Consider the following 12,682-nt stretch of genomic DNA (forward strand, 5'->3'; position numbering starts at 1 on the left):
TGAGTAATACATGTGTATATACTGAGTAATACATGTGTATATACACTGAGTAATACATGTATATACACTGAGTAATACATGTGTATATACTGAGTAATACATGTATATATACTGAGTAATACATGTGTATATACTGAGTAATACATGTGTATACACTGAGTAATACATGTATATACACTGAGTAATACATGTGTATACACTGAGTAATACATGTGTATACACTGAGTAATACATGTATATACACTGAGTAATACATGTGTATATACTGAGTAATACATGTGTATATACACTGAGTAATACATGTGTATACACTGAGTAATACATGTATATACACTGAGTAATACATGTGTATATACTGAGTAATACATGTATATATACTGAGTAATACATGTGTATATACACTGAGTAATACATGTGTATATACACTGAGTAATACATGTATATACACTGAGTAATACATGTGTATATACTGAGTAATACATGTGTATATACACTGAGTAATACATGTGTATATACACTGAGTAATACATGTGTATATACTGAGTAATACATGTATATATACTGAGTAATACATGTGTATATACTGAGTAATACATGTGTATATACACTGAGTAATACATGTGTATATACACTGAGTAATACATGTATATACACTGAGTAATACATGTGTATATACTGAGTAATACATGTATATATACTGAGTAATACATGTGTATATACTGAGTAATACATGTATATATACTGAGTAATACATGTGTATATACACTGAGTAATACATGTGTATATACACTGAGTAATACATGTATATACACTGAGTAATACATGTGTATATACTGAGTAATACATGTATATATACTGAGTAATACATGTGTATATACTGAGTAATACATGTGTATACACTGAGTAATACATGTATATACACTGAGTAATACATGTGTATATACTGAGTAATACATGTGTATACACTGAGTAATACATGTATATACACTGAGTAATACATGTGTATATACTGAGTAATACATGTGTATATACACTGAGTAATACATGTGTATACACTGAGTAATACATGTATATACACTGAGTAATACATGTGTATATACTGAGTAATACATGTGTATACACTGAGTAATACATGTATATACACTGAGTAATACATGTGTATATACTGAGTAATACATGTGTATATACACTGAGTAATACATGTGTATACACTGAGTAATACATGTATATACACTGAGTAATACATGTGTATACACTGAGTAATACATGTATATACACTGAGTAATACATGTGTATATACTGAGTAATACATGTACTGTATATACACTGAGTAATACATGTATATACACTGAGTAATACATGTGTATACACTGAGTAATACATGTGTATATACTGAGTAATACATGTGTATACACTGAGTAATACATGTATATACACTGAGTAATACATGTATATACACTGAGTAATACATGTATATACACTGAGTAATACATGTGTATATACTGAGTAATACATGTGTATACACTGAGTAATACATGTATATACACTGAGTAATACATGTGTATATACTGAGTAATACATGTATATACACTGAGTAATACATGTATATACACTGAGTAATACATGTGTATACACTGAGTAATACATGTATATACACTGAGTAATACATGTGTATACACTGAGTAATACATGTGTATACACTGAGTAATACATGTATATACACTGAGTAATACATGTATATACACTGAGTAATACATGTACTGTATATACACTGAGTAATACATGTATATACACTGAGTAATACATGTGTATATACTGAGTAATACATGTATATACACTGAGTAATACATGTGTATATACTCAATAATACATGTGTATATATACTGAATGTGAGTGTGTGTGTAATATATATGTAATGCATATAAATATACTAAATTATACATACACTAATACATAAAATAAGTAACATGTGTGTGTAATATATACAGTATACATATATGTAATGTATGTAAATAAACTAAGTAATACATGTATGTACATATACTAAGTAATACATATTCTAAGTACTGTGTGGGTGTGTGTAATTATATATATATATATAAATATGTAATGCATCTAATATATATAATCATCTTATCCCGTCTGTCTGTCTGTCTGTCCTTCTGTCCAGGAAATCCCGCATCGCTGATTGGTCCGGCCGCGGCCAATCAGCGACGCGGGATTTCAGAACAAGATGGCGGCCGTTAGCGGCTCATCTGCCACATGGAGGTCAGCGGCGATGCAGCCGGGAGATGACCGGCGCTAGCCGGTCATCTCCCGGCTGCTCGCAGCAGAACTACCCCGACCGCCGGCGCCGCTGACCTCCATGCGGCTACCGTCGGGAGATCAGCGGATACTTCTGCTGCGAGCAGCCGGTCATCTCCCGGCTGCTCGCAAGGGAAGTACCCGCACAGGCAGCGCCGCTCCAAGGTCCTCACTAATACAATTCACTGATCGGCCGCGACCAATCAGCAATATTGGCGCCAAATTTAAACACCGCTTTGCTGATTGGTCGCAGTCGCCGGCCGCGACCAATCAGCGATTTTGGCGCCAAATTTAAACACCGCTCTGCTGATTGCACCCAGTCGGCCCATACATATTCTAGAATACCCGATGCGTTTGAATTGGGCCACCATCTAGTATAAATATAATAAGTTATATATACACTAAGTAATACATGTACATATGATAAGTTGTACATACACTAAGTCATACATACACATATAATAAATACCATATACTGTACATGTACTAAGAAGTATTCATAGAATATGTATTAGTATATGTCCATGTATAACTAGTATATGTATTGGTTAGTATATATACATGTATTACTTAGTGTATGTATAAGTATAGTATAAGTAATACATGTATCTACACAGCGTAATACATATAAATATACCAGGTAATACTTATGCTAAGTAATAAATACACTAAGTAATATATATGCAAGTAATAAGTAATGTACAGTACAGACCAAATGTTTGGACACACCTTCTCATTTAAAGATTTTTCTGTATTTTCATGACTATGAAAATTGTACATTCACACTGAAGGCATCAAAACTATGAATTAACACATGTGGAATTATATACTTAACAAAAAAGTGTGAAACAACTGAAAATATGTCTTATATTCTAGGTTCTTCAAAGTAGCCACCTTTTGCTTTGATGACTGCTTTGCACACTCTTGGCATTCTCTTGATGAGCTTCAAGAGGTAGTCACCGGAAATGGTTTTCACTTCACAGGTGTGCCCTGTCAGGTTTAATAAGTGGGATTTCTTGCCTTATAATTGGGGTTGGGACCATCAATTGTGTTGTGCAGAAGTCTGGTGAATGCACAGCTGATAGTCCTACTGAATAGACTGTTAGCTGCTTTTTTCTTGCCATAATACAAATTCTAAGTAAAGAAAAATGAGTGGCCATCATTACTTTAAGAAATGAAGGTCAGTCAGTGCGAAAAATTGGGAAAACTTTGAAAGTGTCCCCAAGTGCAGTTGCAAAAGCCATCAAGCGCTAGAAAGAAACTGACTCACATGAGGACCGCCCCAGGAAAGGAAGACCAAGAGTCACCTCTGCTTCTGAGGATAAGTTTGTCCGAGTCACCAGCCTCAGAAATCGTAGGTTAACAGCAGCTCAGATTAGAGACCAGGTCAATGCCACACAGAGTTCTAGCAGCAGACACATCTCTTCAACAACTGTTAAGAGGAGACTTTGTGCAGCAGGCCTTCATGGTAAAATAGCTGCTAGGATACCATTGCTAAGGACAGGCAACAAGCAGAAGAGACTTGTTTGGGCTAAAGAACACAAGGAATGGACATTAGACCATTGGAAATCTGTGCTTTGGTCTGATGAGTCCAAATTTGAGATCTTTGGTTCCAACCATCGTGTCTTTGTGCGACACAGAAAAGGTGAACGGATGGACTCTACATGCCTGGTTCCCACCGTGAAGCATGGAGGAGGAGGTGTGATGGTGTGGGGGTGCTTTGCTGGTGACACTGTTGGGGATTTATTCAAAATTGAAGGCATACTGAACCAGCATGGCTACCATAGCATCTTGCAGCGGCATGCTATTTCATCAGGTTTGCGTTTAGTTGAACCATAATTTTTTTTTAAACAGGACAATGACCCCAAACACACCTCCAGACTGTGTAAGGGCTATTTGACCAAGAGGGAGAGTGATGGGGTGCTACGCCAGATGACCTGGTCTCCACAGTCACCAGACCTGAACCCAATTGAGATGGTTTGGGGTGAGCTGGACCGCAGAGTGAAGGCAAAAGGGCAACAAGTGCTAAGCATCTCTGGGAACTCCTTCAAGATTGTTGGAAGACCATTTCTGGTGACTACCTCTTGAAGCTCATCAAGAGAATGCCAAGAGTGTGCAAAGCAGTCATCAAAGCAAAAGGTGGCTACTTAGAAGAACCTAGAATATAAGAAATATTTTCAGTTGTTTCACACTTTTTTGTTAAGTATATAATTCCACACGTGTTAATTCATAGTTTTGATGCCTTCAGTGTGAATGTACAATTTTCATAGTCATGAAAATACAGAAAAATCTTTAAATGAGAAAGTGTGTCCAAACATTTGGTCTGTACTGTATATTTGTAGTAGGAGTAAAGCAGAGGTGTGTTTGCTAACCCCCCGATGACTGCTCCTCCTGCAGGACGTTCTCCAGGTGCAGGAACAGTTGTCGCGCAGTTCCCGGGTGCGGGGCGTACCCTCCACTTCTCACAGGGGGAGGATCAGGTGTCTTGTACCTGTGATATTACCTGCGGTGTGGGATTACTGACAACTTCTGCTTGGAAGAGGTGTCAGAGGGACTGCTAATGTGACATTCAGCAAGATGAAGCAATCCATCCTGCTCCATCTGCGCAGAAATATCAAACTCTAATTGGCTGATTGCGAGATTCACTTTGGAATTTGTTGAACTTTCATATTATTATTTTTTTTTTTCATTTAAAACAATTTCCTAATCTACAACCCAAATAGTTTAATTTATAAACAGAAGTCACTGGCAGAATGCAGGAGCTGTTTGTGGCAGTCAGGAGTCTGCAGATGAAACCACAGAGTACATATATATTACAAAATCACTGGTCATATAGAATTATAAATTGCTCCAATGTGAAGCAAACAAGCTCATAAAATAACAAGGAAAAATCATTCTAAGAGTGCAGTCAGACGGTCGTATAAATCGGCCACAGATTGGAACGCCCCTGCGTGGACTGGCCGGCAGCTCTCCCCACCTGGGCGTGACAGCTTCATATATTTCTACGCAGCTGCCACACTCGGGTCAGAAAAGCCAACGGCCAGTCCAAGCATTGCGTTCCATTTTCCAGACCATTTATATGGCCGTATGACTACGCACTTATTGTCCAATCTTTATTAACAATAGCCTGTTTTTTTCAGGTTTAGGCATCATTTGAGCGTCTGGATTTTTTTGGGGGTGCATGATGAAAAAAAATGGACCATTTTTCATCAGGGTGCTGGATGAGATTTCCATCCATTATTGATCTGTGTGTCAGTTTTTACCGTCGATGTGGCATCCGTTTTTCTCGTATACCAAAGAAAAAAAATTCAAAGCTTCTACCACCCATTATACAGTAAAAAAAAAAGAATAGGACTTAAATAACACATGGATGGTGTCCACGCTATTCTTTTTAGTCCACAAAAACAATAACATGTGAACAGTCCCATAGACTGTAATGGGTACATGTTCTAAAGAATACATAGATGAAAAACACATGTCTGAATAAGGTCTAAAAGAGAGAGAAGAGTGAAAAATTTAAAGCAAATTTATTAAAAGGTGGACGCCTCTTATAAAATAAATAAGTCACATTCTGAACTTTCTACCCTTGTTCTGAGCAGACATAGAATTGCGCCATTTATCCAATTGATAATTATATTATTTATTTACTAATATAATTATTTATTATTCCTAATTTGGCCTGAACTGTATCTCCTGAGAAGCCATACGCACTTCTTCACTTTCACAACTGAGTAAAAAAAAAGTCTCAAAAATTGTGCAGAATTCACGGATATTTAAATTCAGCAAAACCCAGTGTAACGTCGAGAAATCTTATGTTTGCACTTTTTCCAAATAGAAAACGTCTGGGAAAAATCGTCATTATCAATAATAACTGGAAAATGTTCAAAAATTTGAGAAAAAAAAAGTATTTTGACAGTCTGGGACTTGTAATAGCCCCACAGCTATGGCAGGTTGTTAACTCTTGATAGGACAAATGTGCAATGCCTAATCCTGACCAAACTGACTTAATACATAAGTATACAAGGATCATGTCCTAATAGACAGATATAAGGAAATATGAGAATGCCTATACCTGTGAGTGAAGCTAGTACTTAGGTGACAAGCTCCTGCTGTACTCTACCTGGACACTATCTTCCATTACCTGGGTGTGTGTGCTGCCTCCTGTGTGCTCTGCCAGTCCACGGCACCTCCTTTCAGCCTCCTCTCCTGCACACAAATGCTGCACCTCACACTTCAGAGCGTCCCTTTATGTGTGGAGCATCAGTAGGTGGCACCTGTCATCCAGCTCAGTGCTGCCCCCTGCAGGCGCTGTACACACTGCTCAGTTCAGCTCCCATTATCAGGACCTTATATACAGTAACACACCTAGACAATTCAATATATTTATATTCCTTATGTAAAATATTGAAAATATATAGACATTATAAAAACAGTGATGACAATAAATTAAAAAGAAAATATAACAAATATCAATATTGTAAAAAAAATATATATTTTAACCCCTTCACCTCCCAGCCCGTTTTCACCTTCCTGACCAGGCCAAATTTTTCAATTCTGACCTTTATGTGGTAATAACTTTGGAACGCTTCAACAAATCCCACTGATTCAGAGACTGTTTTTTTACTGAAACATTGTACTTTATGTTAGTGGTAAATTTAGGCTGAAATTTTTTGCATTTATTTGTGAAAATGTTGGAATTTTGGCAAAAATTTCGAAATTTTTCAAACTTTTAAATTTTAAATCCTTAAACCAGTTAGTCATGCTGTACAAAATAATTATTACATAACATTTCCCTTATGTCTACTTTACATCAGCATCATTTATTGAACTTATTATTTTTTTGTTAGGAAATTAAAAGAGTTTTCAACAAAATTTAAAAAAACTTTTGCTTTTTTAGGTACCACATCACGTTTGAAGTGACTTTGAGGTGCCTATATGACAGAAAAACTGCACCTCTCAAAGTGCTCAAAACCACATTCAAGAAGTTTATTAACCTTTCAGGTGCTTCACAGGTATTGAAACAATGTGAAAGGAAAAAATGAACATTTTAATTTTTCATACAAAAATGTTCATTTAGCCCCAAATTTTGCATTTCTACAAGGGTAACAGGAGAAAATGAACTATAAAATTTGTTGTGCAATTTGTCCTGAGTACGCCAATACCCCATTTGTGGAATAAAACTATAGTTTGGTTACATGGCAGGGCTTGGAAGGGAAGGAGCACCATTTGACTTTTGAAGCACAAAATTGGCTGGAATAGATAGTGAACACCATGTCGTGTTTGCAGAGCCCCTGATGTGCGTAAACAGTGGAAACCTCCCACAAGTGACACCATTTTGGATTATAGACCCCTCAGGGAATTTATCTAGAGATGTGGTGAGCACCTTGAACCCACAGATGCTTCCCACAATTTTATAATGTTGAGCTGTGAAAATGAAAATATACATTTTTTCCACAAATATGTAGCTTTAGCCCCAAATATTTCATTTTCACAAGGGTAACAGGAGAAAATGGATGATACAATTTGTTGTGCAATTGCTCCTGATTACACAAAAACCCCATATCTGGTGGAAACCTACTGTTTCGGTACATGACAGGACTCGGAAGGGAAGAAGCGCCAACTGACTTTTGGAGCGCAAAATAGGCGGGAATAGATAGCGAACGCCATGTCGCATTTGTAGAGCCCTGATGTACCAAAACACTGGAAACTCCCCACAAGTGACCCCCAATTTGGAAACTACACCAATCAAGGAATTTATCTTGAGGTGTAGTGAGCACCTTGAACCCACATGTAATTCATAGAATTTTATAACATTGAGCTGTGAAAATGAAAAAACACATTTTTCCCACAAACATGTTCCATTTGTCCCAAATTTTTCATTTTCACAAGGGTAACAGAAGAATATGGCCAGACAATTTGTTGTGCAATGCCTCCTGAGTATACAATACCCTATATGTGGTGGAAAACTACTGTTTGGGTGCACGTCTGGGCTCGAAAGGGAAGGAGTGCCAATTGAATCCTGGAGAGCAATTTTGGTTGGAATAGATTGCAGATGCTATGTCACATTTGAAGAGTCCCTGACATGCCAAAACAGCAAAAAACCCCACAGGTGACCTCATTTTGGAAACTACACCTCTTGAGGAATTCATGTAGGGGTGTAGTGAGCATTTTAACCCTCCGGCGATTCAAAGAATTGTATAATATTGGGCTAAGTCATTGGAAAATTACCATTTTTCCACTAAAATGTTACTTTCGCCCCAAGTTTTTAATTTTCAAAAGGGATAATATGAGAAAATGGACCACAGAATATGTTATGCAATTTCTCCTGAGTACACGATACCCCATATGTGGTCGAAAACAATTTTTGAGGCACAGTGCAAAGCTCAGAAGGTTTCAGTGCAAAGCTCAGATTTTGCTGGAATGATTTGAGGGCGCTATGTCACATTGGCAGAGCCCCTGAGGTGCCAGAACAGCAGAAGCCCCCATAAGTGACCCCATTTAACAAACTACAACTCTGACTGAATTATTCTAGGGGTGCAGTGATCATATTGACACCACATGTGTGTCACAGAATTTTATACCATTGGGCACTGAAGAAAAAATAATTACATTTTTACCGCAAAAAAAAGCCCTAGATTTTACATTTTCACAAGGGGAAGTGTGTTAAAAATGGCACCAAAATTTGTCACACAATTTCTGTTGAACGTGGTAATACCCCATATGTTCCAGTACTGCTTAGCCACAGGGCGAGACTCAGGAGGGGAAAAGCGCTATTTGACTTTTGGTGAACAAATAACGATAGAATAGTTTGCGGACTTCATATACAGGGGGGAAAAAAGTATTTAGTCAGCCACCAATTGTGCAAGTTCTCCCACTTAAAAAGATGAGAGAGGCCTGTAATTGACATCATAGGTAGACCTCAACTATGAGAGACACAATGAGAAAACAAATCCTGAAAATCACATTGTCTGATTTGGAAAGATTTTTTTTTTAAATTTTGGTGGAAAATAAGTATTTGGTCAATTACAAACAAGCAAGATTTCTGGCTGTCACAGACCTGTAACTTCTTCTTTAAGAGGCTCCTCTGTCCTCCACTCATTATCTGCAGTACTGCCACCTGTTTTATACTTGTTATCAGTATAAAAGACACCTGTCTACAACCTCAAACAGTCACACTCCAAACTCCGCTATGGTGAAGACCAAAGAGCTGTCGAAGGACTCCAGAAACAAAATTGTAGCCCTGCAACAGGCTGGGAAGACTGGATCTGTAATAGGCAAGCAGCTTGTTGTGAAGAAATCAACTGTGGGAGCAATAATTAGAAAATGGAAGACATACAAGACCACTGATAATCTCCCTCGATCTGGAGCTCCACACAAGATCTCACCCCGTGGGGTCAAAATGATCTCAAGAATGGTGAGCAAAAATCCCAGAACCACACGGGGGGACCTAGTGAATGACCTGCAGAGAGCTGGGACCAACGTTACACAGGCTACCATCAGTAACACACTATGCCGACTCGGACTCAGATCCTGCAGTGCCAGACGTGTCCCCCTGCTTAAGCCATTACATGTCCGGGCCCGTCTGAAGTTAGCTAGAGAGCATTTGGATGATCCAGAAGAGTATTGGGAGAATGTCATATAGTCAGATGAAACCAAAGTAGTACTGTTTGGTAGAAACACAACTCGTCGTGTTTGGAGGAGAAAGAATGCTGAGTTGCATCCAAAGAACACCATACCTACTGTGAAGCATGGGGGTGGCAACATCATGCTTTGGGCTGTTTCTCTGACCAGGAAGATTGATCTGTGTACATGAAAGAATGAATGGGGCCATGTATCGTGAGATTTTGAGTGCAAACCTCTTTCCATCAGCAAGGGCATTGAAGATGAAACGTGGCTGGGTCTTTCAGCATGACAATGATCCCAAGCACACCGCCAGGGCAATGAAGGAGTGGTTTCGTAAGAAGCAATTCAAGGTCCTGGAGTGGCCTAGCCAGTCTCCAGATCTAAACCCTATAGAAAACCTTTGGAAGGAGTTGAAAGTCCGTGTTGCCCAGCGACAGCCCCAAAACATCAATGCTCTAGAGGAGATCTGCTTGGAGGAATGGGCCAACATACCAGCAACAGTGTGTGGCAACCTTGTGAAGACTTACAGAAAACGTTTGACCTCTGTCATTGCCAACAAAGGATATATAACAAAGTATTGAGATGAACTTTTGTAATTGACCAAATACTTATTTTCCACCAAAATTTAAAAAAAAAATCTTTCCAAATCAGACAATGTGATTTTCAGGATTTGTTTTCTCATTGTGTCTCTCATAGTTGAGGTCTACCTATGATGTCAATTACAGGCCTCTCTCATCTTTTTAAGTGGGAGAACTTGCACAATGGTGGCTGACTAAATACTTTTTTTCCCCACTGTACAGAGCCCCTAAGTGCCATAAGAGCAGAATCCCCCCTCAAGTGACCCCATTTTGAAAATTACACCCCTCTGGGAATTTATCTACAGGAGTAGTGATGATTTTGGCTCCATTGGTGTTTGAAAGAAACAAGCAGCAATGAATGTTGCTGAATGAAAACTGCAAATCTGCCATTGTAGTGCCCGTACATTGTAGTGCCTAGTACATTGTATTGCCCAGTCCGTTGTAGTGCACAGTACATTGTGGCCAGCTTGTGCTTCTGGAGAAATGGACCGCGTAAATTAAGCAGGATCTCATCGCTACAGAAACGCCAAACATGTGGACGCTATATGTGGTTTAGGCACATTGTGGGGTTCAGAAGGGAGGGGGCATTTGGATTTGGGAGTGGAGAATTCGCTAGATTTCTTTTGGGGCACAAGAAGGCATAGTGCTTCTCCAGAGCCTTTGTGCTACCAGTAACATGCAAGCTTCTTATATTTCCATTGACAGATGATGGACTCGCTTTTTTTATGGATTCAGTTGAAGCTTTTATTGGGAACATTTTAGATAACATTTTGGATTACATTTATCCTGCGCTCTACGCTGAGCACTTACATCAGGGTTTCCATCTAAATCCCCGAATGACGTGATTCAGATGAAACCACTAAGGAATCCATTCACAATTATGAGGCAGCAGTGTTACTCTGGACTCTGTCTGGCCTCTGTTCAGCTTCTTTTCAGAGGTGCACAAAACTGTGGTCAACCGTGTCAAATGATAGGCCAGACAGCGTCCACAGTGTCTCCATCTGCCTCATTACAGGGAATCTTCCAGCGGGGGTTCCGTCTGAATCACATCTTTCATAGATTTACAGAGAAACCCCAGTGTTAGTGCTCAGCGCAGAGCGAAGGATAAATGTGTGCCAAACCTTACTGCGATCTTTGGGAGGCAGACTGAGCAAATCAACAGCAGAAGAATTGGTTTTATTTATTTTTTACGCTTTCCTTGTGCAGTATAAGTGATTAGACGACTTTATTCTTCGGGTCGGTGCGATTACAGCGATACGATACCAGATTTATATCGGTTTTTATGTTTAGCTGCTGTCAAGTTTTTGCATCGCCATATTTTGAGAGCTATAATTTTTCCATATTTCGGCCTACAAAGTCATGTGACGGCTTGTTTTTGCTTTTGTTGTTGACGTTTCTATTGGTATCATTTTCCGGCACATGAGATTTTTTGATCACTTTCTATTCTGATTTTTGGGGAGGCAGAATTAACAAAAAACAACAATTCAGGAATAGTTTTTGTTTTTTATTCCGTTCACCGTGTGGCAAAAGAGATAAGACGACATTATTCTTCGGGTCAGTACGTTCACAGCGGTGTTTTGCCGCTTTTACACAATAATAACTACTTTATAGAAAAAATAATTGTTTTTGCATCGCTTTATTCTGAGAGCTATAACTTTTTTTATTTTTCCACTGACGGACCCATATGTTGTTTTTTTGCGGGACAAGATGACGTGTTCAGCGGTACCATTTTTATTTACATTCAACTTTTTGATCTAGTTTTATTCCACTTTTTGTTCAGCGGTATGATGAAAGAGTATCGTTTTTGGCACATTTTTTTATTTTTTTTATGGTGTTCACTGAAGGGGTTAACTAGTGGGACAGTTTTATATCTCAGGACGTTCCGGATGCAACGACACCAAATATGTGTACTTTATTTGTTTATTTTTGTTTTTACATAAATGTATGCATTTATCGGATTAATATTTTTTCTTTTTTTTGTTCTCTATTTTGTGATTTTTTTTTAGAATTTTACAACTTTTAAAAACTTTTTTTTTTTTTACTATTTTTTTCTTGTCCCAGGATGGGACACCAACTTTCCCTTCCCTGATCGCTGATCTAATACTGCTGTTGCATTGCAAAGCATTAGATCACTGAATCAGACACAGGGAGAAGGCGTGTCAGCTTTTGCTCTGAGC

At 38.4% G+C, this 12,682-nt stretch overlaps 1 protein-coding gene across 1 annotated transcript in view; it reads right to left on the reverse strand.

The window, feature by feature from the left end:
- The window catches only part of ATP6V1C2 (ATPase H+ transporting V1 subunit C2), a 68,328-nt gene extending 61,769 nt beyond the window's left edge, over window positions 1-6,559 (reverse strand). Inside the window, exon 1 of the mRNA XM_073672970.1 lies at window positions 6,446-6,559. The gene's annotated coding sequence lies outside the window, so the exon portion shown is untranslated. The remainder of the gene's footprint in view (window positions 1-6,445) is intronic.
- Window positions 6,560-12,682: the final 6,123 nt, after the last annotated feature.

The sequence above is a fragment of the Phyllobates terribilis genome, unplaced genomic scaffold, assembly GCF_046119375.1.
Source record: "Phyllobates terribilis strain yellow unplaced genomic scaffold, ASM4611937v1 Scaffold_3__8_contigs__length_932513732, whole genome shotgun sequence".
Lineage (NCBI taxonomy): Eukaryota > Metazoa > Chordata > Amphibia > Anura > Dendrobatidae > Phyllobates > Phyllobates terribilis.